General features: G+C 41.8%; 1 long non-coding RNA gene across 1 annotated transcript in view; it reads right to left on the bottom strand.

Annotated features, from left to right (window-relative positions):
- Positions 1-300: 300 nt before the first annotated feature.
- The window catches only part of LOC109499730, a 56,223-nt gene continuing 30,035 nt past the window's right edge, over positions 301-26,488 (bottom strand). Inside the window, exon 2 of the long non-coding RNA XR_002157199.3 lies at positions 301-1,284. This is a non-coding gene — a long non-coding RNA (uncharacterized LOC109499730). The remainder of the gene's footprint in view (positions 1,285-26,488) is intronic.

Raw genomic sequence — 26,488 nt, 5'->3', positions numbered from 1 at the left:
AGTTTCAGAATGCTAGCCATACTTGGGTACCTAGAGTCTACGGGCATCTGTTTCAGCCTCAGCCTCTTTTCAATACCCCCAGCAAGCCTGGAACCTGACTCCCTGGGAAACAGCCACTAAGCCTCAATCTGGGCTCCCCTATCAGGGTGAGGTACACTGAGCAATTTTCTTATCTTCTGGCTTCCTCAGAATTAGCGCCTCTGTTGGTCCCAATCTACTTGGACTTCTTGGTCCAAGTAATCTGAAGTTCCATATACAGAGGGCAAGGAGAGATGGAGAAAAGAGGCAGACCACTCCAGATAGTAGGTAGCAGGTTTAATAAACAAGGGAACATATATGAGAGGCTTGTTTTAGGTGGCCACAAAACAAGTAGATCTCTGCACCCACCTGACAAATGTTTAAAGTTTATAGAGAGGTTTTAACTTGGTTCAGTCTTGTATGCCATTTAATTGTTCTCAACACCTTATACTCTCAAAAGTTATGTCCTTGGAACAGCTCCCACAGTGGAGACACTAAGCAGGGTGTACATTCCAAGGACAAGGGAGGAGGTGAGAAGGCTTTGACTGCCCAGGTACTGGTGGAGGGTCAACCAGGGGCCACTCCTCTTGATCCTCTCCCCCAACATCTTCCCAGCCAGAAGACCCAGCAAACTTTTTTTGGATGGAATTGTTCAACTCCCTGGCAGACCATGGACCCTTTTCCATGGGTTTCTTGTCCACGTTGTGCTTCTCAAAGGAGCTAGACCACCAATTTCCTCTTTTCTCTCTTGGTTCAGCTCTGGGTCTAGTCTAGCTCCCGTTCCTGATATCTGTCCCATGCCAGTCCCAAGGCATGTTGGTCACAGAGGGCACATTATCTTCAATGAGTTTGAAAATCTGTCAACCTCTGGAAGTTTCTTTTCCAGCTCCTCTTTATCCTTCATCTTGACTTTTTTTTTCTCTTGGGGCTAGGATCCTGCCTTAGGTAGTAAAGGGTCTCTGAGCTCACTGAGTGTCACCTGTGTTCATTGTGGATTGGGTTTCTGTGGTGGGCCAGTCTGCCTTGCTGTGGAGGAGGCAGGGGATGTCTGTATGAGCACTCTCCTCTGGGTCCATCATGTGGCCCAGTGGGACCAGCTCATTCCTGTTTTAAGTGTGGCTCCTAAAGAGTATTTGGTAAACACTGGATCCTGGAGGTGTTTTAAATCTTCTGTTCAGGATCCTCACCTTTGTGCATTTCCCCATGTGGATTTTCCATCAGTTCTTCCTGCTCTTTCACTTTCCTGGAAGTCCTAGCTCAGACCATCTGAAGCAAAGCAAAATACAATGTTTTCACAAAATTGTGAAATCAGTCTCCTTCACAGTACTTAACTTCACCACAGAACAAAGCCAATATTATTGAAAGGCACCAAATTATCCAAGTCGCAACAAGAAAAATCTCCTATGCTGATGTGTTTTTAAGATCAACAGGCACACAACTCACTACAAACAGAATCGGTGGGAAATGACAGAGGGTGGAATCAGTAGGGGACTTGAAAGCATCTCTGATAAATAGACTGCCGTGATCAAGCATCCACAGAGTATGAGCACAGGAGGTAGGACAAGAACATCATCAAGATATAAATGGAATATTGGAGATGCAGAACAGAGTGAGGGAGCCCACAGATCACAGCAGGCCCACAGTCCCCTTAACATTAGGAATGTTGCAGGACCAGCCCAGGAAGGTGTCAGGAGCAGCATGTAGCAGCTTTGTGTGCTGGGGCCTCACTGCTGAGAGTCTGTCTCCAGCTCTGAGAAGTGCAGCTGGGTCAAGGAGGCTAACACCTGCTCTGCCAATGAGGGTAGTAATAGCATCGTCCACCAGGCATGTCTCAAGGATCAAAAACATCCATATTTGTAAAATACAGAACTGTGCACAGCACATATTTCTTAGATGTAAAAATGTGTAATAAGATAATCCAGCTGTCTTTCCATAAAGCCACAGGAAGCTGCCTCCCTGGACTTCCTTCCATTTTGTTAGTTTTCCCTGTGATGCAGCCCTGCTGCTGCCTGGAGATGCATTTAGGGCACTTCGAGCCCACACTCTGATTTTCTGGAATTTAGGGAGTCAGGAGTTCCCTAGTGTAGGAATGTGTTTGTCCTCTGTCCTTTTGTGTTGGCTGTCTCTGTTGCAGGTGGAGACCCAGCTGCTAGTAAAGGGCTTGGATGTGATTGAGTTCGACCCATCTCACATGCAGGCAGAATGGTCAGCCCGCAGTAGGATGATTCCCTTCAGAACCTGTGTCTGCCCCAGGGGTGAGTCCTGGGCATCAAGACCTCAGTTCCAGGAAAAAGGTTTGCGGGGGGTGGGGGGGGTGTCTCAGCACTCCCACGTGCCCTGATCTGGACCCATCCCTGAGTCTTGGTATCTTGTACTGCAAAGGAGGATTTTTATCTCACCCACCTGAGTCAGGCCAATTCATGAGTCCAATGTGGTTAATTTAAGGACTCAGGACTTGAGTGACATCTCCTAAATCACTCGCCCAATCCAATACTAGTTTATGAGGTCCTATAACAGAGAGGGTGTGTCTGACCACAATGAAGGCAGTGATCGCAGAGCAATATTGAGCGTTATGTGCTAACTGCAAAAGTTCTTGAGGCAAAAGCGTGCTCGATGTATTCAGGAAGACATTGCCTTGGAAACTTTGCTCCTTCTGTGTTAGCTGTTCATCACCAACAAATGCCAGTCATTGAGCTGGCTCCTCTGACTCAGGTATCAGACACCTGTGCATAGAGGCTTTCTCAGAGGACACCCTCCTAGGCACTGCCCCCTCGTTCTGTCCTGGGCCACAGCCAACTCTTAGTAAATCCCAGTGCAGCCCCTTGGCCAAGTACACCTCTCCCACTGGTCTCCAAGCTCAGTCAGATCATGGATCATGTCTGTAAGTGAAATCAGATGTAGAATGGTTTCTCAGCCCTGATGCTACAGTGGACTTCTTTCTTAAAAGTGCATCCCAGTGTTTCAGACTTAATTATTTTGGGCCTGAGGCCCAGGGATACATGTTTGTACAAAGTGTCTGAGTGATCCAACACAGTCTGGGTAGAGATCTCCTTTAGAGGAACATACCTTCTCATGAGCTACACCTGATGCAGGGGCCTCCTTGGTCTTTCCCACCCCACTGTGCTGCAGGAAGGATCAGGGAATTTAGTAACCGAGTCCCACCCAGGCAGTAGACTAGAACTGCCTGGAGAGACTTTCACAGTGGTGATGGGGTCCCTTTGCAAGTGATTCTGATGTGATGATCCAGGAAGGATCCATAGTGTCAGTGCTAAAGGTCTCAGGTGTTTTAAAAAAAAAAAAAATTTAACGTTTATTTTTGAGACAGAGCATGAACGGGGGAGGGGCAGAAAGAGAGGGAGACAGAATCGGAAGCAGGCTCCAGGCTCTGAGCCATCAGCCCAGAGCCCGACACGGGGCTCAAACTCACGGACCTCAAGATTGTGACCTGAGCTGAAGTCGGACGCTTAACCTACTGAGCCACCCAGGCGCCCCAAGTCTCAGGTGATTTTAATCCACAATCGGGATGGAAAAGCTCAGCTTTAGAAGGGTTCAAATGGTCAGGTTTTTCTGTTTTTGTTTTTCTTGAGAAGTTGAAGAGTTTTATGAGAATCCCTGTGACTTGGGGCAGAGGACTAGGGCCTGACCGAGGAACTCTTGAGACTGAGACTGAGATGCCCCACCGGGGGTGGGGGGAGGGGCTCAGACAGGTGGCTGCTCTCAAGTCCCAGCAGATTTTCCTGCACCCATTCCAGTCACTTATCTGTGAATAAACTGCCTACCTCATCAGTTCCTAACAGAATCCCTCTGTCTGGCCTTAGACACACTAGACAGAGGCTCCTGTCCCCAAGAACGTTCATTTTTTTTAAATGTTGCCATTCATAGGCACCCTCTAGCAACTCTGTTCTCTCAAAGCTTATAATCCTCATGGAGCATTTGTCAAAGGACTACAAATCTTTTCTTTTCCCAAAGGATTGCAATTCTAATTATTTTCTAATTTTTTTTTGGTAATAGAAATGTGATTGTGTATAATAAAGTTTTTCAAAAGAAAGACTAGCTAAGTCAAGATTTTCTACAAAAACACTCATTTTGATAGGTTTCTCCCAGAAAATGTACAGAAATAGGTGTAAGAGACAGTGAATTTGCAATATAAGAGATACAAATACTTATAAAGATAATATTATCCCAAAGCTTCTGCTGCTTCTAGAAATTTCAGTTCCAATTTGAAATGGTTTTGAGGATCAATAATGTTAAAGGAAGATGCTGCTTCTGCTAGAAAATGCTGAAGGCAGGATTGAAGCCTCTCCTCTCTGAATGTACAAGTTTTCACATGTTGGTCACTGGGCCTCTGAGCACTAATAATGAATAAGAGAGTGGGGAGGGAGGGATGGCATATCTCCAGGCACCTGGAATCTGGGCTCCCTCTCTGTCCCTTGGCCTCTATATTTTTTTCTCAGTATAATTCTGGGTCCCACCCAAGCCACTGACACCAGGATGAAAAGTGATGAGGGCCACTTCTTACAATTTCACACGATATTTTCATGACCTCGGGTTGTGGAAGGGAAGGAATCATGTGCATAGGAACTGTGATTTTTTCAACTGTCTCAAGTGCAGACAGCATCACATTTAAATGGTCTTTAAGTTCAAGACCTGATTCAGAGTCAGGAGAAGTCCACATCTTCTGCTGGGGCATGAGGTCTGCCAGCACAAGTATGGGAAATGAATGCAGAGATGACCAGGCAGGACCCAAAGTTCATGAAACCCATCTTAGTACTTGGATGTCTTCAATATATTTCACTTGTCAGGGGACTCGGAGCTTGACACTGGAATGTGGATGGGCTTGGAGCTGGTCCTGGGAAGGAGAAGTTCATGTGCACAGGAAATTGCTGAGTGGAACAGACCCCTTCAGGGCTGGCTTAAATGGCCCAAACCCTCTTCCTGGATCACTGCCTCTGAACTTGCCTTCCACAGGGGCCATGAGCTCCTCAGCACCATTGCTTTGGGCCCCAGTTATAGAAGGACAAACTCTGTGATAAGTCCTTTCCAGTCTCATGAAGACGGGACCACGGGCAGAAGCTGGTCTTTTAATTCTGCACTCTGCTCAGGGCACAGTGTGATGGCTGGGCCAGCCCATGTTGGTCACTTAAGAGCCATAAAGTTCAATATAGAAGAAACCTACCTGAGACCTAGGGTCTACTGCAGGGCTTCTCCATAACTATGGGCCAGGGTTCATTTGTTGGCCTTCTGTATAGTCCCGTGTAAGTCCTGCAAAACCATCAGCATCTGGGGACACTGTCGCCAGCTCTTCTCTATGGCCCTGGGCTTGGGCACAAAGGAATCATCTTTGTCAGGACGGGATTCTTCTCCTTTGTCTCAAGATGAAACTCATTTCCAAAGATTCCCTATTCTTGTAAGAAACTCTAGGTTTCCTGGTCTCTCCAAGGACTGGTCTAGAAGGGACAGAGAAATGTGGATGCACCTTGGCATGACTGTGTATCTGAGTGGTTTTCAGAGATTCTCCTTCTACACTGACAAGGCCCACACATGCCTTTATGTCTGCTGGTGGGAGATGATAAATCTTTAAATGGGAATGTCAGGAACTGGCATCACTAGGAGAAGCAATGTCCAATACCTCTACTCACGGGTATGTCAGGAAGCATCTCTGTGCCTGGATATTGCTTAATAATGAATAGAAGTCTGAAAGCCTTCAGTTAAAAGGATTGTAATTACTGATCTAGAAGGGATCTTCCTTTGTTTCAGGGAGTGTCAACTGTCCTCATGAAAGGCCTTGTTCTCCTTTAGGTCGCCAGGATTTTGTGGACAAAGTCAGAGCTCCAGGTATGTGGAGTCACAGGCCTGTCATCCTCGCAGCTGCCCTATGGGCTGGGAGGGGAACTTAGGGCTGATGAAGGTGTTGAGGCTAGGACTGGAAATACAGAGAGAGGAAAAAAAGTGTCTGTTCAATTGTTGTGACCACAAAGAAAACCTTGTTTCTTTTTCTTCCATTCTGTGTTAGAATTTTTTAAGCTTATTTGAGAGAGAAAGGGGGGAGAGAGGGGGGGAAAGAGGAGAATCCCAAGCAGGCTCTGTGCTGCCAGCATGGAGCCCAACATGGGGCTCAATCTCCTAACTCTGGGATCATGAGCCGAAATCCAGAGTTGGATGCTTAACTGACTGAGCCACCCAGGGGCCCCTATGTTAGAATTTTAGATTTCTGTGAAGAGTCACCTAATGTAAAAAATAGATTGTTTAACATGAAATAGCAGATTCACAGGCAAGCCATTATAAATTAAAATATAATATTGAAAATAATGACTTTATTAACACTAAGAACTGAGAAACATGTCATTTTAAAGTAATGAAGAACCTCAGTCCCAAGTTAGGAATCAATAATTTGCCTCAAAATTCTTACAGAGCTTCCCCTTCTGCCTATGATGCAATAACAAGATCCAGATTCCCTCCAGCATTGAACACATAAAAAGCCAGATGAATGACATTATCTGCATGTCTCAAACACTGGGCAAAAAGATAAAGGACAGTATCCGGAGGCAGGAAGCAGGTTGGGGTGCCCAGCTCAGAGCCTGCTAAGCTTCCAGGATGCAGTGAGGAGGGGATCCAGGCAAAGAGTGGGGGGAGGTCTCCCTGAAGTAAGGAAATAGGGATGAGAATATGAGGAGGGGAAGGCAGCCAGGAATCCAAGAACAGACTTACAGAGGGGAGGAAGGAGTGGCTGAATTGGGGGGTGGGGGTGAGGTTGAAGAGCAGCCAGGAAGAGGAGTCATTGAATTATCTTCAGGTATAATGGTTAGTGCAAATTGAAAAATAAATTCATTTTCTGGTGCCAAACAGGAAAGATACTACCCTCCTTTTTCTTTCAGAGCATTTTTTAAAGAACACCTGTATCTGCAAATTCTTTCTCTGTCCTTTGGTATATAATATTTTTAAAAGCCAAATAACCTTCTTGCCAGCTTTTCATAGATCCAGAATGCCTTTCTCTAGTACCTGGGAGCCATCTCTATAAAACTGCATTTCACACAGAGTGTCCTTCTAACTTCAAATATGCCATTGAGAAACTTCAGAAATTATTCACACAGAAAGTCTTCTTAATTGTAATCAAGGAAGGTGGAACCCCCTATGCCACCATCATCCTGGGAGGGTAGAGCCTTAACTCCAGCAGGTGCCTGGCTCTAACACACAAGCATACCTCTTAAAATATTAAAAATTATTTTTCCAGAAGATGGCAGCAGAGTAGGAGGACCCTAGGCTTGTCTCATTCCACAAACACAACTAGATCAAATCATCCTAAATACCCAAGAAATTGACCTGAAGTCTGACAGAACAAATTCTACAATTAAAGGGGGGAGAGGAGACCATATAGAAGAAGGCAAAGACTTAGACAAAGTTCCAAGATGGAGGAATCCATCCCAAATGAAAGAACAAGATAAGGACACGGCCAGAGATCTATGTGAAACAGACATAAGTAACGTGGTTCATGGATAATTTAAAGCAACAATCATAAGGATACTCACTGGGCTTGAGAAAAGAATGGAAGACATCAGTGAGACCCTTACCACAGAGATAAGAGTTAAAAAAAATCAGAAATGAAGAATGCAGTGAATCAGACTGGAGATGCAATGAACAGCAGTCTGGAAGAAGAATGAATAGGTGATATAGAAGAAAAAATAATGAAAAATGATGAAGCTGAACAAGAGAGAATTATGCAACATGAGAATAGACTTGGGAAATTCAGTGACTCCATCAAACAAACATAATAACATTCATATTCTAGGAGTCCCAGAAGAAGAGTGAGAAAAGGGGCCAGAAAATGTACTTGAAGAAATAATAGCTAAAAACTTTTCTAATTTGGGGAAGGAAACAGATATCCAGATCCAGAAGGCACAGAGAACTCCCATCAAAATCAACAAAAGCAACCCACATTAAGGCATATTTGTAAAACAAAGTGATTAAAAAATCTTAAAAGCAGCAAGACAAAAGTTCTTAACAAGAGAAAACCCCATAAGGCTAACTGCAGATTTCTCAACAGAAACTTGGCAGGGAATGGCATGATATATTCAAAGTGCTGAATAGGAAAATACAGTAGCCAAGAATACTCTACCTAGAAAGGCCTACTCATTCAGAATAGAGAGATAGTGTGTCCCAAATAAAAACTAAAGGAGTTTGTGACCACTAAACTAGCCCTACAAGAAATATTAAAGATGACTACATGAGTGGGGGGAAAAAGAGACCAAAAGTGACCAAGACAAAGGATCAGAGAAGATCTGTAGAGACCACAACAAAACAAGTAATAAAATGGCAATAAACAAATATCAATTATTTTGAATGTAAATGGACTAAGGGCTCCAATAAAAAAAAGGGTGTCAATGGGTAAGAAAAAAAGACCCATCTATATATTGCCTACAAGAGACTCATGTTAGACATAAAGACACCTGCAGATTGAGGAAGTTGAGAAACAATTATCATACAAACGAATGTCAAAAGTAATACTCAACATCAGACAAACTAGACTTCTTTGTTATTGTTTTTATTCTGCTTTGGTATCAGCGTTAATACTGGCCTCATAGAATGATTATGAATGTTTCCTCTATTCCAAATTTGTAAGATTTTGATAAATATTGTCATTAATTTTTTTGTTTTTTGATGTTAGGTGGAATTCAATGAAACTATGTAGTTTTAGATTTTTTTGTCCTGGGAGATGTTTGATTCCTAATTCAACTTTCATTCTTGCTACTGATGTAAGATGATTTCCTATTTTTTGGATTCAAGATTCATGATTCAACCTTGGTCACTTGTGCATTTTTAAGGAATTATCTGCTTTTTTCTGAAGTTATCTTGGTGTGATAACAGATTACTATAAACAGTATTATACTATGTATTTCTGTGGTATCTGTTGTATTGTTTTCCATTTCTCATTGTTTTTTGCAATGTAAAGAATTGCCAATTTAAAAAAAACTGGCCATTACTTTCAATATTTTATTTATAAAAAAAATTATTTCCCCTTCGGTAAAGGTAATTAAACATAAGTGGTAACGCAAGTCACCAGGTGAATTTAAGGTGAACTATGTATAGGGCACCTGGGTGGCCCAATTGGTTGAGATTCTCTTTCTCTGTCTCTCTCTCTTGCCCTCCCTAACCCTCCCCAACACTCCCCTGCTCGCACTGTCTCAAAATAATAGCCATTAAGAAATTAAAAAAACCTGTGACAAATGGTGCTGTCAAGTCTTCTTGCTTGAGAACCAGCTGTGCTTTATCTTGAGAAAATGTGATGCACTGGGTTGTCATTCTCTGGCTGAATAAAAGGGTGGGATTCCTTCTGTCTTTGCCATCTTATTAGTGGATTGTCTGTGATGATTGGTTTAAATGTATTTAATAATTTCAGGTTTTCTCCCACCTTTGGTGGATAGATTGGTGTGGCAAGAGATCTTGTTCTTAAGTATTTCTTCCCATAGGAAGTAGATATCCTTGTGCTAGAGGGAGCCCAATACCTCAGCGGCAGAAACTTTCCCCTACTTATGCAGCAGCCAAGGCCCAGCACCCAGGAAAGGAGGCCACCACCTGCAGTGGAGTCCCTGCTGGAGCAGATCCCCTGAAATGCAGCCTGGAGGGGCCCTGTCTCCTCCTCTTCCTGGCTGTTCGCCTCTTGTTGCTCCACAGCAGACCTCTGGGGCCATTGGTGTGGTCCCCTTGATTCTTGTGATAACAAGATGCTGCTGCTCCTGTTGCTTATAACAACACCATGAACATTCATGGGTATGATTGGAAGGGTATGGAGAAACAGAAAATGAAGGAAGATGTGAAGGGTGTGTGTGTGTGTATGAAAAGTCACATGCATATTTTATAATGTATACCAAACATGAAGTTCATTTTGACAGAACTTAAAGACTCTTTTAAGATTCTTTATGGAACTGAACTACTGACAGAATGTTCTGATGTTAGTAGCATTTGCTAAGTTCTTGTGAAAATAGGCCAGGTTGGCATAGTGTATGTTGGTTTCTTCCTTGTATTTTTACTTGTACCTTTAACCTTCTCCAAACTCCTCACCAAAGACAGAGACCTGTAATTATGGTCATGTCTTAACTGTGCCATTGAATGGAGAATGTATCAACTCAACTTATTTCTTACCCGTGCTGGAGGCTCTGAACAGCTGTCACTTGTCGGAAGTTGTAGAGCTTAAGTAGTGCCCTCATCTGGCCAGATAAGGGCAATGGGTTCCCTCCCATGACAGCTGATGACTTGGCCTGCCTTGAGCAGCTGTAACTGGGGACAGTTGGATCTCCTCCAGGAAGCCACCTTAGGGAGTTCTCCAAGGTCCCACTATGCCTGTGGTAGGCATGGTAGACAAGGAATCTCAAATGTTGGGCAAAATATCATGGCCTCTAATGATGTCTTCGACAGCAAATTCTAGAATCAGAGCCCTGTGGGGACTGTTTGTAAAGCCACCTGCCGGGAAAGGAGGGAGTCATCCATCAATCCACTCTGGGATTTCATGGTACTGTTGCCTTGGTTTGTTTTAGGATTTTTTTTTTTTGAGAAATTTTAGGTTTACAGCAAAATTGAGTGGAAGGTATAGAGTTCTCATATGCCCTCATGCATGCATAGCCTTCCCTACTACCAACATATTGTACTGAATCTGTAGATCAAGTTGGGAAGAATTCTTGACACTATGGAGTCTTCCTATCCATGAATAAAGATTGTCTATTTAGTTCATGGATTTCTTTCAATTTTCTTTAGTTCATGGGTTGTACCCCTATCTGGCCAGATAAGAGCAATGGGTTCCCTCCCATGACAGCTGATTTGGCTTGCCTTTGGCAGCTGTAACTGGGGCAGCTGGATGCCCTCCAGCAAGCCACCTTAGGGAGCTATCCAAGGTCCCACTATCACTTTATTCTGTGGTAGGCATTGTAACCTTTATTCTGTGATATACTATCATCTTCTATAACCTTTAGATAATTTTTTTTAAATGGCCCTACTATGCAATCCTTCAATCTGGGTTTTATTAATAAGTTACATCCACACATATACTCTTCCCATTACCTGTACCTCTGCTCCCACCCTCACTCCCTGTAAAAGTAACCATTATCAGTTTTGCATTGATTTTTTTCCTGCCATTTGTGGTTTTAAAGTATATGAATGTATTCTTAAACAAAATATTCTTTCACCTGTATTAAAAGGATATACTTATCATGTATGAATAAGGATTTATTCATTTAAAAAGTTTTTGATATATTGCCATATATTTCAGGTGTGAAACATGATTTGATATTTGTGTATCTCATGAAATCACAATTCTGGTTAATATTCATCACCATACATAGTTACAAATGTATTTTCCTTGTGATGATAACTTTAAAGTCTACCTTCTTAGCAGTATGATACAATGCAGTAATACAATGGAGTAACATGATGCAATATGTATAGTCACTATACTGAATATTACGTCCCTCAGGACTTATTTTATAACTAGAAGCTTGTATGTTTTAACCCCCTTCATTTCACCCACCCCAAAATCCTTGCCTTTGAACAGATTGGCAATCACTATTAGAATTGTTTTTTTCTTTTAAGATTTCATATATAAGTGAGATCATACAGTATTTATCATTTTGGACATCCACATACAAAAGAATAAAACTGGACCACCCTCTTACACCATACACAAAAGTTAATGTATTAAAGACTTGGAGGGGGGCCTAGGTGGCTCAATTGGTTGAGCATCCAACTCTTAATTTCAGGTCAGGTCATGATCTCAGAGTTTATCAGATTGAGCCCCACATCGGACTCTGCGCTCACAGCGTAGAGCCTGCTTGAGATTCTCTTCCCCCACCCCCTCTCTCTCCAAATGAGGAAATGAAAAAAAATGTGGAATGTAATACCTGAAACCATAAAACTAGAAGAAAACAGGCAGTAAATTCCTTAACATTGGTCTTAGTGGTGACTTTTTTTCCCCTTTGGATCTGACACCAAAAGCAAAGGCAATAAAAGCAAACACAAGTGGAGCTACATAAAACTAAAAAGCTTCTGCATAGCAAAGGAAACCATCAGCAAAATGAAAACACAATTTATGGAATAGAAGAAAATGTTTGCAAATCATTGTTCATACTCTCCATGGGAGCTTCCTGGGTGAAATCTGAAATGGGGCCCTATGTGCAGAGGGTAGGGAGAGACTGAAGAAAGGCAGGAAACTCCAGCTTGACAGGTGGCAGGTTTCATAAGCAAGGGGACTTGCATATGAAGCTTGTCTTGGGTGACCAGAAGATGAGTAGATTTCCACATCTGCCCATTAAATCTTAATAGTTTATATATAAGTCTTCACTGAGTTCAGTCACTGAGACCATCTCAAGGCTATGTCCTTGGGGTGGATTCTGGGAGCAGGGAAGGTAAGTGGGCTGCACATTCCAAGGACACGCGGTGCTGTGAGGAGCCTCCAATTTCCAGGTCTAGCTCATGGGTGTAATCATTTCAATGACCTCCTCTAACAATCCAACACTTGTGACCAACTCTTATAATCTCACACTTCTCTTGTGCAGTGTGCCGAGTGATCAGCAATGTGTCCTGTTCCCAATATAAGGATGCCTGGGTGTTCGAATGTCTGTAATCTGACATTTGTAATCTGAGGTAACCTATGAAACCCATTCCAAATCTGGCATCGCCACCGTGGCTCTGATGGTAATATTTATAGGGCCATTATGGTCAGCAGTATAATGGGCTGCCTGTGTAGTTTGACAGAAAGGATACCAATGCCCAGTCTTGTTGATGGTATGTACCACAGACCAAGTTTCTGGATCAGTATAGGTAATATCGGATGAACTAAGAATACTAGTCCCAGCTCATTTGTTCTCAATGTACTGTTTTTGACCCTTCCAATTCCCTACCTAGAGTGGTGATACCATCTTGGTAAGCTACCCACATAATCAACATCCGGGCTGATTTCTTTGTCAGGAATATGAGTGAGCCCACTGTAGAAAGGAATTTGTCAGGTGCCTATCCTGTAACTGGATGCCATAGGAGCAACAGAAGTATAAGGCTAAAGACTGGTACCATTGACTCTTGAACAACACAGGTTTGAACTGCAAGGTCCGTTGATACACAGCCTTGTTTCAACAAATGCATTGGAAAACTTTTGGAGATTCGTTACAATTTAAAAAAACTTGCAGATGAACCATGTAGCCAAGAAGCATTGAAAAAATTAAGTTAGGTATATCGCAAATGAGTAAGATATTTGTGGACGGCAGCCCATTTTATCACTTACTACTGTAAAATATATAAAATCTAAGAAGTTAAAAATCTATCAAAACTTATGTACACAAACACTACCAGACAGCATGTGGTGCCATTTGCAATTGAGAGAAATATAAAGATGCAGTATTAAGTTGTAACTGCATAAACTTAACTTTAGTATACTGTACTGCTGTAATAATTTTATAGCCACTTCCTGTTGCTATCGCAGTGAGCTCAAGTGTGGTGAATATCTGCTTAAAATGCCATGTGACACTAATCCACGTCGGCAATTTAACTCTGCAATAAATTGTGTATTGCACTTAAAAGTGATCTCTTGTGTTTCTTGCATATTTTTCATTGGGTTTAGTGCACTACCATAAACCTCAAATAACACCATGGGACCCATATCAAGTGCTACTAGTGATGCTGGAAGAAGCAGAGAAAAGTCACATTATAAGATTAAGGTGAAATGCTTACATGCACCACAGATTGAGGTTTACACCTGCAGTTGCCCACTATTTTAAGGTAAGTTAATCCAGTGTGAGGACCTCTGTAATAAAAGGAAGTTCGTGAAGCCACCACTGCAGCTGCACCAGCAAACACAAAATCCTTGAACTTTTTGGTAAAATATCTCTTGTCTCATACTGAGGGTGCAGTATTTATGTTGGTGCAGAATTGCTACAAGAAAGGCATACCTATAGATTCTAATATTATCCCAGAAAAGGCAAAGTTATTGTATGACAACTTAAAGCAAAAAGCAGGTAAAAAGATATAAAGGTAAAAAGGATATAAAGCTGTAGAATTTAATGCCAACAAAGGATGGTTTGACAATTTTAGAAGTTTGGCTTTAAAATGTCAAGAAAATAGAAGAAGCCACTTCTGCCAACCAAGGGGCAGCAGACAAGTTTCCAGATGCCATTAAGAAAACCATTGGGTAGGGGCATCTGGCTGGCTCAGTTGGTGTAGCCTAAGATTCTTGATCTCAGGGTTGTAAGTTCGAGCCCCAAGTTGGGTGTAGAGATTACTTAATAAAATCTTTTAAAAAGTCATTGAGTAGAAAGGATATATTTCCTGGACAGGTTTTTTTTTTTAGTATGAAATTTATTGTCAAATTGGTTTACATACAACACCCAGTGCTCATCCCAACAGGTGCCCTCCTCAATGCCCATCACCCACCCTCCCCTCCCTCCCACCCCGTCAACCCTCAGTTTATTCTCAGTTTTTAAGAGTCTCTTATGGTTTGGCTCTCTTCCTCTTTTTTTTTTTCTTCCCCTCCCCCATAGTCTTCTGTTAAGTTTCTCAGGATCCACATAAGAGTGAAAACATATGGTATCTTTCTCTGTATGACTTATTTCACTTAGCATAACAATCTCCAGTTCCATCCATGTTGCTACAAAAGGCCAAATATCATTCTTTCTCATTGCCTACCCCAATGTTTATAGCAGCACTTTCAATAATAGCCAAATTATGGAAAGAGCCTAAATGTCCATCAACTGATGAATGGATAAAGACATTGTGGTTTATATACACAATGGAATACTAATTGAATTTCTTTCTTTATTCTTTGCATATTAGTGGTTTTTGACATAGGTTTACCATTAGGTTTGTATATAACCTCTCTTGCATATAGCAGTCTATACTAAGTTGTTGGTCATTTAAGATTGAATCCATTCTTTGCTTCTCTCCTCCCCACATTTTAGGTATGTGTTATTATATATCCTTTTATTTTGTGAGTTCCTTAACTGATTTTCTACAGAAATACTCATTTTTACTACTTTTGTGTTTCTATACTCCTATACTGTCACTTTTGGTCTCTCCTTTCCACTCAGTCTCTTCTAATATTTCTTGCTGGCCTGGTTTAGTGGTCATGAACTCCTTCAGCTTTTGGTTGTCTGGAACACTCTATTTCTCCTTCTATTCTGAATAATAGGCTTGCTGGATAGAGCATTCTTGGCTGCAGAAGTGTCCCATTCAGCACTTAGAATATATTATGTCACTCCCTTCTGGCTTGCCACATTTCTGTTGAAAAATATCTCCTGCTAGCATTATAGGTTTTCCCTTATAAGTTACTGTCTTTTGTCCTCCTGCTTTAAAAATTTTTTCTTCATCACTATATTTTTCCAATTTAATTATAATATGTCTTGCTGTTGGCTTGCTTTTGTTGATTTTGGTGGCAGTTCTTTGTGCTTCCTGGATCTGGGTATCTGTTTCCTTCCCCAGATTAGGGATTAGCTTTTTTTAAAATTTTTTATTTTTAAAAAATTTTCTGCCTTCTTTTCTTGTTCTGGGACTCCTGTAATACAAATGTTACTACAATTTGATGGAGTCATGGAGTTCCCTAAGTCTATTCTCATTTTCTGTAATTCTTTTTTCTCTTATGTTCAGCTTGATTACTTTTCTTTACTCTGTCCTGCAAGTAACAATTTAATTACTCTGCTTCTTCAAGCCTGCTGTTCATTCCATCAAGTGTGTTTTTCATTTCATTTATTGAGCCCTTTATCTCTTCTATTCCTTATCTCTGTTAAGGGTCTCACTCATGTTTTCCACTCTTATGTCCAGTGAGTATCCTTATCACCATTGCTTTAAATTCTCTACTAAGCATGTTACTTATATGTTTGACTTAGATCTCTGGCCATGGTCTTATCTTGTTCATTTGTGATAAATTTCCCTGTCTTCTCATTTTGTCTGCCTCTCTGTGTCTGTTTCTCTGTGTTAAGAAAGTAAGCTATGTCTTCTACTCTTGAAAGTAGTGACATTATTGGGCGCCTGGTGGCTCAGTTGGTTAAGCATCCGACTTCAGCTCAGGTCATGATTTCACAGTTCTTGAGTTCGAGCCCCACATCAGGCTCTGTGTTGACAGTTCAGAACCTGGAGCCTGCTTCAGAATCTGTGTCTCCCTCTCTCTCCACCTCTCCCCCACTCACACTCTCAAAAAAAAAAAAGTGACATTATGAAGAAGAGGTCCTAGAGAGCTCAGGGTCCCCTGTTCACCAGAACTTGGCACTTCAAGAGAGTGTCCTATGTGTTACTTACACCCTGCTGTTGTGTCTGAGTCCCTTTTCCTTTCAGTATAGTTGTCTGCACTGACTCTCTGCATGTTGTGGGCAGTCCTTGCTCTCTGTGGTGTTAATGGGATACAGGCCAGCAAGCTCTGAAGGGGTGTGCCTGTGGGGAAAGTTGGGACTGGGGTGGTGGTGTTAGCAAAATTTGTGCTAGGCCACTAGCCCTATGCTAGATCCCCCACGTGTTGCAGGGGTTGGGGGCTGCACACCTGGCAGCTGGGGGAACAAGGTTGGCTGTGGAACATAGTGATGGCTGGGGTCGGCTGGGCTCAGTGCACAACAGTAGGTTGGGGTGTGTGGCCACGTGAGGTGCAGTGGCCAGGCACAGCATGCAGCACTGACTGTGCACCTAGTGGCTAGGCAGGGTGTGTGGTGCTGGCCGGGCACAGCGGATGGCTATGGCTAAGCATGGCACATTGGGTGGATGTGGTGTGGGGCAGCTGTGCACCTCGTAGAGGGCAGGGTATGAGTAAGACTTTCACAAAATTTGAAAGGGCTGCTCTTAGGGCTGAGGCTAGCCCTCAGCTGGACTTGGAGTGGGTGCATCCTCCAGAGAACTTATGGGCTTGGCATAGTGCTAGGAGGTTAGGTAGCAAGGGTCTGTGCCCTGCCTCCCACAGGTGGCTCTGTGTTTACGCTCCTGGGCAAGGGAGGAAAATGGCACCTTCCAGCTCCCTTGTTTTCTGGTAAGTTCCCCAACACCATTCAAAACCAGTGTGAACAGATCTATTTTCCCCTGGTCGTGTGAACTGCTGTTTTGAGGTTGCCTCTCCTCACAGGCTGCAGTCTTTAAGGGTAGTGACCCAGCTATCACTTGACCAGTATGGAGTCAGCTGACTTTTAAATCTCCAGGCTCCAAGTCCCACTGGTTATACCAACTCATGGAATTCAGCCTGTTTTTCAAAACCAAATGTTATGGGGATTAGTTTTCCCTGCGTGAGCTCCCTGCTGTGAGGGCCCTTTCTCTGCCTTCTCCATGCACACAGCTCCCTCACTCCTGCGAACAGCCTCCCTCCACCTTTCTGAACCTCCTAAACTTTCAGATGCAGCTTCATTTCTACATATTGAGTTGTGGAGTTTGTTCTGCCAGTCTTCAGATTGCTCTCTGGTTTATTTACTCAGATATGGATTACCTCTAGTTGTAATGAGGGTTCGGGTGAGCTCAGGGTCTTCCTACTCTGATGTCTTCCTAAGCTCCTACCCAACTATAATACTTAAATATTTATTTAAAAACTTTTTTTTTAAATTTTTTTTTCAACGTTTATTTTTGGGACAGAGAGAGACAGAGCATGAACGGGGGAGGGGCAGAGAGAGAGGGAGACACAGAATCGGAAACAGGCTCCAGGCTCCGAGCCATCAGCCCAGAGCCTGACGCGGGGCTCGAACTCCCGGACCGCGAGATCCTGACCTGGCTGAAGTCGGACGCTTAACCGACTGCGCCACCCAGGCGCCCCTTAAAAACTTTTTATAATGCTTTTCATTTTTGTGAGAGTGGGAGAAAGAGAGATGGAGTGTGAGCAGGGGAGGAGCAGGAGAGAGGGAAACACAGAATCCAAAGCAGGCTCCAGGTTCTGAGCCGTCAGCACAGAGACCAAAGTGGGCTTGAAATCGTGAACGGCGAGACCATGACCTGAGCAGAGGTTGAACACTTAACTGACTGAGCCACCCAGGCACCCCTTATAACACTTTAAAGGTAAATATTTTGATAGTGTTAGGAATATTTTTTGTTAAGAAAAACATTTGATTATAAAAGTGAATCAAATCTTAATGTTAAAAATGACTTTAAAATCACAATATGAACTCATGATTAAAAAAAAAAAGACACAACCTACCTCTCTACTCTGAAAAGACATGGAGACAATGACAATCCAATAAACAAGGACCCCTAGCACCTAGATTATGTTCTTTAAATATTATTCTCTACTAAAAAGAACCAAGGATCCTTGGAGAAGAACTGAATCAAAGTATGGGGCAGCACTTGTACAAGAAAAGGTCCTACTAAAGTTCTTGGGGATGAATTGGCATATCAGCAAATTTACTATAAAATATACCAGCAAAAATAAGGGATAGGTGGATAAAATGGTGGCAAAATGTTAATTGCTAAACTATGTCATAGGCCAGTGAATTATGACATATAGACATGAGGAGGACATCACATTTTTATTTTGCTGTTTGAAAACTTTTGTAATAAAATTTAAATTGAAAGAAACTTAATATAAAAAAATGTCTAGTTTGACTAGGAGTATCTGCAAAATCCTACTAAAACATCATACTAAATGATGAAATTTCAACTCCTTTTGAGATTTGAAGTGAGACTTGGTTATTTGCTATGATAATTTCTGTTAAAAAAAACGGTGGGGGATCCGCTTCATCAAGCAAGACACAAACTTTTGGCTTTATTTATCTTCTCTATTATTCCTTATTTCTGTTTAATTTTGAATTATTTTATTTTCTTGAGTTCTTAGTTTGGACACGATTCATTAATTCAACTTTTCAATTATTTAAATTCTTCAGTATCATTTATTTTTATTATTTTTTAATGCATGGAATCCAATGCAGGGTCTGAACTCATGACCCTGAGATCAAGATGTGAGCTGAGATGAAGAGTAGGGTACTCAACTGCCTAAGCCACCCAGGTGCCCCAATATCATTTTTAAATGTTTATTTCCATTGATATCTTCTTGTAATCCTGTATTATTTCTAAGTGTATTTTTATTTCACACACACACATATTTGATTGTTGGTTTTACCCTTTTTGTAGGAACTGCCAGACTGTTTACCAAAGCAGCTGTTCCATTTCACAGTCCTACCAGAAATGTGTGAGGGTTCCAATTTCTCCACATCTTCACCAACACTTACTGTCACAGCTTTTAATTTTTTTATGTTTATTTTTTTTTAATTTGTTTAACGTTTATTTATTGAGACAGAGAGAGACAGATCATGAATGGGGGAGGGTCAGAGAGAGAGGGAGACACAGAATCCAAAACAGGCTCCAGGCTCTGAGCGGTCAGCACAGAGCCCGACACAGGGCTCGAACTCACGGATCGCGAGATCAGGACCTGAGCTGAAGTCGGACGCTCAACCGACTGAGCCACCCAGGCGCCCCTATGTTTATTTTTGAGAGAGAGAGAGAGAGAGAGAGAGAGAGAGAGAGAGAGAGAGAGAAAGAATGAGCAGGGGGCAGAGAGAGAGGGGTTCAGGCAGAGAGAGAACAGGACAGAGGATAGGTTGGATGGGTTGTTAACATTGCTCGAAAACAAAAAGATTGCATTGAGCCAGTGGTTTTGTTACTGATCGTGAAAGTTGTCCTACACAATAACCTTCCTCTCTCTTGTCTTTTTCACACTAACCACGAATGTTTTCAAAGGTAAGGTCAGGTTAATTTATTTTTCTTTATATTTTATTATTTTGTATTATATTAGAGTATTGTAATCAATTTTTAAAAATTTTTTAATGTTTTATTTTTGAGAGAGCACAAGCCAGGGAGGGGCAGAGAGAGAGGGACAGAGGATCCAAAGTGGGCTCTGTGCAGATAGCAGAGAGCCTGATGTAGGGTTTGAACCCATGAACTGTGATATCATGACTGGAGCTGAGGTTGGATGCTTAACTGACTGACCCACCCAGGCTCCCCAGTTATCAGTGTTTAAACCCATACTAGTGGGTATGAATGGCATCTCATTATGGTTTTTTTTAATCCTTTAAACTCTGCCCATGCTTGTGGTTTATGTCTTTGACCAACAGGTGTTGGTGCTCTGTCCTCTCTCTTGGTTCTGATCTTCCTATGGCTTCCATTTTTGTCTTAGGTAACTCTAAGGTAGAGAAATGCTTGAGTCCCAATTTTATCTTTAGCTTTTTTCTCTTAACAATATTCATACCCTGCCATTTCCAAAGCTCATTAAAAAAATTGTTTTTGTTTTATTTATTTTTGAGAAAGCGAGAGAGACAGAGTATGAGTGGGGAAGGGCAGAGAGAGAGACACACACACAGAATCCAAGAAGCAGGTACCAGGCTCTGAGCTGTCAGCACAGAGCCTGACATGGGGCTCGAACTTATGAACCACAAGATCATGACCTGAGCCAAAGTCAGATGCTTAACTGACTGAGCCACCCAGGCACCCCTCCAAAGCTCATTTTTTATTGGAGGGGCCAGGTACTTTGCAAACATATTACAAACATATTACAACTAATGCAAAACACTGTTTGAGCCATTTACATCAGCAAATCACTTACACAAGTATTGCTACACTAAGTCACGTAATTTATTCCTATGGATAAGTAAGCACTTTTCTCATTTTTCTGGTTGGATAAATTGAGACCTAGGGAAGATAACTTGTATGACTAAAGTCTCCAAACTAAATCAAAAATTTTATAATAATTTTATTCTCAATATGGTATGGTCAGAGAACACGGTCTGTATGATTTCTCTGAAGTTTGTTGAGACTTACTTTTTGGCTTATTTTTTATAAATGTCCCAAACGGCCTGTTAAAGATTATATATTTTCTAATTATTGATTGCATTTTTTTGTACATTTTTTTGTACATTAATGCTCAAATGCATTAATTGTGCCATTTAAATGTTCTCTATCTTTGGCCAAACAAATATTATCAGCAATCAATATCAGAGCAGGTGTTCAAAGACCACAATGTGATAGATGATTTGTCACTTTCTTGCTAAAGTTTTATCAACTTTTGCTTTGTAAAGTCCATGAACAGTAGGATCATTAAAATTGAGGTTTTAGTATCATAAAATAGGTAGCCACAACAATTGATGAACAAGACAAACTGTATGAATATCAAATCTTATTATTGAAAAGTCAGATTTATAAAATGCATTTGTTTGATATAAAGTTTGAAATATAATCTATTATTAGATGCATACAGGTATAGAATTTTTATCTCTCTCATGGATTGTACGTTCTTATTATACTAAATACCTTTAACTAATTTTTAAGTCTTAAAAGTCTAGTTCATCTGATATTAGTATAGGTATACCAGATTTTTTTAGTTAGTATTTGCCAGATGTTTACATATACTTTACTATGCCCTTATGTTTTAGGCAATACTAAATCCATATAGCTGGATTTAGTATTATTATCACTATTGTTATCATTCAATCTGACAATATTGGTCTTTGATCTATTACAATTAATGAATTAACGGTTAAGATTTTCATATATTTGGACTTGTATTTTTTTCTTTCCTCTTTTACATTCACTTATTTCTTCCTGCGTCCAATTTTTTTCCTTTGCTGATTTGGAATTTTTATACTCTACTAGTGGTCATCCTTGACATTTTACCATATAAAACTGTAAGACAAACATTTAAAAAAAATTTTTTTAATGTTTATTTTTGAGAGACAGAGTGCTAGTGGGGGAGGGGCAGAGAGAAAGGGAGACAGAATCTGAAGCATGGTCCAGGCTCTACACTGTCAGCACAGAGCCTGACATGGGGGCTTGAACCCTCAAACCCTGAGATCAGGACCTAAGCCAAAGTCAGTCGCTTAACCAACTGAGCCACCCAGGCGCCCCATCAAAGACTTCAGCTTTGAAGTCTCCTACTTACATACTACAGTGGTTCAATCTTTCAAATACAGTACTTCATTTTTTTTTTTCAACTTTTATTTATTTTTGGGACAGATTGAGACAGAGCATGAACGGGGGAGGGGCAGAGAGAGAGGGAGACACAGAATCGGAAACAGGCTCCAGGCTCTGAGCCAGCAGCCCAGAGCCTGACGCGGGGCTCGAACTCCCGGACCGCGAGATTGTGACCTGACTGAAGTCGGACGCTTAACCGACTGCGCCACCCAGGCGCCCCAATACAGTACTTCATTTTTAATGTCACTAAACAAACACTATGTAACAATTGATGACATTTATTCATTTATTATACCTTTATATAAGTCATCTTTCTGGGATCACTTTTCTTCTACGGCAGTATGATTCTAAGAGTATCTTAATATTTTATTATTTTCTATAAGTACAACTGTAAAAACTGCATATTTTTTGGAGGTCATCAGTTCCCTCCATATTGCTGAAACCCACCAGTAGTTTCCTGTGTTATGTCTATTGGATACTTGAGTAGTGACCATGTACACTTCCTTAAAACTCACTCCAAGGGGCGCCTGGGTGGCGCAGTCGGTTAAGCGTCCGACTTCAGCCAGGTCACGATCTCACGGTCCGTGAGTTCAAGCCCCGTGTCAGGCTCTGGGCTGATGGCTCAGAGCCTGGAGCCTGTTTCCGATTCTGTGTTTCCCTCTCTCTCTGCCCCTCCCCCGTTCATGCTCTGTCTCTCTCTGTCCCAAAAATAAATAAAAACGTTGAAAAAAAAATTAAAAAAAAAAACTCACTCCAATTGCAGAAACCCACAAATATTTGGAAATTCAACAGCATATTTATGAATAATCCATGGGTTAAAAAAGGAAATAACTAGGAAAGAGTATTATAAATGACAGTGTAGATAAAACGGACAAAGGGGCGCCTGGGTGGCTCAGTCGGTTAAGCGTCCGACTTCGGCTCAGGTCATGATCTCATGGTTCGTGAGTTCAAGCCCCGCGTCAGGCTCTGTGCTGATGGCTCAGAGCCTGGAGCCTGTTTCGGATTCTGTGTCTCCCTCTCTCCCTGACCCTCCCCCATTCATGCTGTCTCTCTCTGTCTCAAAAATAAATAAACATTAAAAAAAATTAAAAAAAAAAAACAACGGACAAATTCGTAGAAAGTCACAAAATAACAACACTGACTCAAGAAGAAACAAAATTTGAATAGACCTATAACAAGAAACTAAAAAATTGAATAGTTAAGTCCTTCCCCCACAACATGCAAAAATGCTTGGGAGCAAAAATAGGGACTAATGATGAGCACGAGGGATCTCACTGGGGCATGAAAATGTTCTAGAACTGAGTTATGCAAATAGTCCCACCACTCAGTCAAGTTACTAAAAACCAGGCAGGAAGCATGTGGCCAGGTTCTGCTGCACGCGCTTGCTCCCACAGTCAGACTCTGGCAGGAAGTGCACCTGCTGCATTGCACATTGGGGATGGACTTCCGCTCAGTCTCAGGTAAGAGGAAGCAGACAGCTACTGGCCTCCTGTAGAACCGGGGCGTTGCCTGTCCACACTCCCAGGTGGTCTGAAGGCACTGTGCCCCAGTGCCCCCTAGTGCCCGGGAGGTTTATGGCACTGCATCATGTGCCTGCTGCTGCTGCTCTCCTGCTGCTTTGCTGTCCCCAAAGCTGAAGGCCACAGCCCTTGTCCGCTTAGGGACTGGAAGCACTCCTCCCAGGCAGCATGGAGGTGACAGCCCAGCCTCGCCCCTGTTGTCCCCTGTGCCTTCTGCTCCCTCCACCTGTGTTACTGCCTTGCAGCGCCCACACCCTCTCAAAGAGAATGCTATACCTCTCTGCTGGGTGCCTGCAGCCTAAATTTCAGTTCCTTGGAGAAGGAACCTGTACTCTGAGTGTGTATACTCAAAACTGGGTTTACCTCTTAACAAGCAGATATCACTGTAACTGTAATGGTCACGATCACGGAGGCCAGAAACGGTCACCAAGATACAGCAGGGGATCACTCTTTGGTAAATAATGTCTTAGGGTGCTAATGTGAAATAGGGTATGATTGTTTTGGAGAAGAGTGAAGTTTTGGCCTTCGGAGCAGAAAATGAGAAAATAAAACTGGAACTACATCAGTTAAAACAACAATTATCCTCTCAATAGATGCAGAGACAGCATTTGACAAAATACAGCTTTCTTTATAAAAACCCTCAAGAAAGTAGGGATAGAAGGATCATACCTTGAGATCACAAAATCCATATATAAATGACCCAACGCTAGTATCATCCTCAATGGGGAAAACTGAGAGCTTTCCCCCTAAGGTCAGGAAAAAAACAGGGATGTCCACTCTGACCACTGTTATTCAACAGAGTATTGAAGTCTTGCCTTTGCAATCAGACAACACAAAGAAATAAAAAGCATCCAAATCAGCCAGGAAGAGTCAAACTTTCACTCTTCGCAGGTGACATGATACTCTCTATGGAAAACCCTAAAGATTCCACCAAAAAACTGCTAGCACTGATTCACGAATTCAGCAAAGTTGCAGGATATAAAAATCAATGCCCAGAAATCGCTTGCATTCCTATACACCAACAATGAAGCAACAGAAAGAGAAATCAAGAAATCAATCCCACTTGCAGCTGCAACAAAACTCATAAACTACCTAGGAATATATCTAACCAAAGAGGTGAAAAATCTATACACTGAAAACTATAGAAAGCTTATGAAAGAAATTGAAGAAGACACAAAAAAATGGAAAAAGATTCCATGCTCCTGGATAGGAATAACAAATATTATTAAAATGTCGATACTACCCAAAGCAATCTACATATTCAATGCAATCCGTATCAAAATAACACAAGTATTCTTCACAGAGCTAGAACAAACAATCCTAATATTTGTATGGAACCAGAAAAGACCCTGAATAGCCAAAGCAATCTTGAAAAAGAAAACCAAAGCAGAAGGGATCACAATCCCAGACTTCAAGCTATACTACAAAGCTGTAATCATCAAGACAGTATGGTACTGGCACAAGAACAGACGCTCAGATCAATGAAACAGTAGAGAACCCAGAAATGGACCCACAAATGTATAACCAACTAATCTTTGACAAAGCAGGAAAGAATATCCAATGGAATAAAGACAGTCTCTTCAGCAAGTAGTGCTGGGAAAACTGGACAGCGACATGCAGAAGAATGAACCTGGACCACTTTCTTACCCCAGACACAAAACTAAACTCAAAATGGATAAAGGACCTCAATATAAGACAGGAAGGCATCAAAATCCTCGAGGAGAAAGCAGGCAAAAACTTCTTTGACCTTGGTCGCAGCAAGTTCTTACTCAACACGTCTCCAGAGGCAAGAGAAACCAAAGCAAAAATGAACTATTGGGACCTCATCAAAATAAAAAGCATCTGCACAGCAAAGGAAACAATCAGCAAAACTAAAAGGCAACTGACGGAATGGGAGAAGATATTTGCAAATGACATATCAGATAAAGGGTTAGTATCCAAGATCTATAAAGAACTTATCAAACTCAACACCCAAAAAACAAAGAATCCAGTGAATAAATGGGCAAAAGACATGAATAGACACTTCTCCAAAGAAGACATCCAGATGGCCAACTGACACATGAAAAAATGCCCAACATCACTCATCATCAGAGAAACACAAATCAAAACCACAATGAGATGCCACCTCACACCTGTCAGAATGGCTCACATTAACCACTCAGGCAACAACAGATGTTGGCAAGGATGTGGAGAAAGAGGATCTCTTTCGCACTGCTGGTGGGATTGCAAGCTGGTACAGCCACTCTGGAAAACAGTATGGAGGTTCCTCAAAAAACTAAAAATAGAACTACCCTACAACCCAGCAATTGCACTACTAGGTATTTATCCAAGGGATACAGGTGTGCTGTTTCTTTTTTTGTTTGTTTGTTTGTTTGTTTTAATTTTTTTTTCAATGTTTATTTTTGGGACAGAGAGAGACAGAGCATGAATGGGGGAGGGGCAGAGAGAGAGGGAAACACAGAATCGGAAACAGGCTCCAGGCTCTGAGCCATCAGCCCAGAGCCTGACACGGGGCTCGAACTCACGGGCCACGAGATCGTGACCTGGTTGAAGTCGGACGCTTAACTGACTGCGCCACCCAGGCGCCCCAGGTGTGCTGTTTCAAAGGGGCACCTGCACCCCCATGTTTATAGCAGCAGTATCCACAATAGCCAAAGTACGGAAAGAGCCCAAATGTCCATCGGCAGATGAATGGATAAAGAAGATGTGGTATATATATCGAATGGAGTATTACTCGGCAATCAAAAAGAATGAAATCTTGCCATTTGCAACTATGTGGATGGAACTGGAGAGTATTATGCTAAGTGAAATTAGAGAAAGACAAATAGGACTTCACTCATATGTGGACTTTAAGAGACAAAACAGATGAACATAAGGGAAGGGAAAAAATAAAAACAGGGAGGAGGACAAAGCATAAGAGACTCATAAATATGGAGAACAAAAAGAGGGTTATTGGAGAGGGTGTGGGAGGGGGGATGGGCTAAAGGGGTAAGGGGCATTAAGGAATCTACTCCCGAAATCATTGTTGCACTATACGCTAATTTGGATGTAAATGAAAAACATAA

This window comes from Felis catus, chromosome A1 (assembly GCF_018350175.1).
Source record: "Felis catus isolate Fca126 chromosome A1, F.catus_Fca126_mat1.0, whole genome shotgun sequence".
Lineage (NCBI taxonomy): Eukaryota > Metazoa > Chordata > Mammalia > Carnivora > Felidae > Felis > Felis catus.
This window is presented reverse-complemented; position numbering and strand designations above follow the sequence as displayed.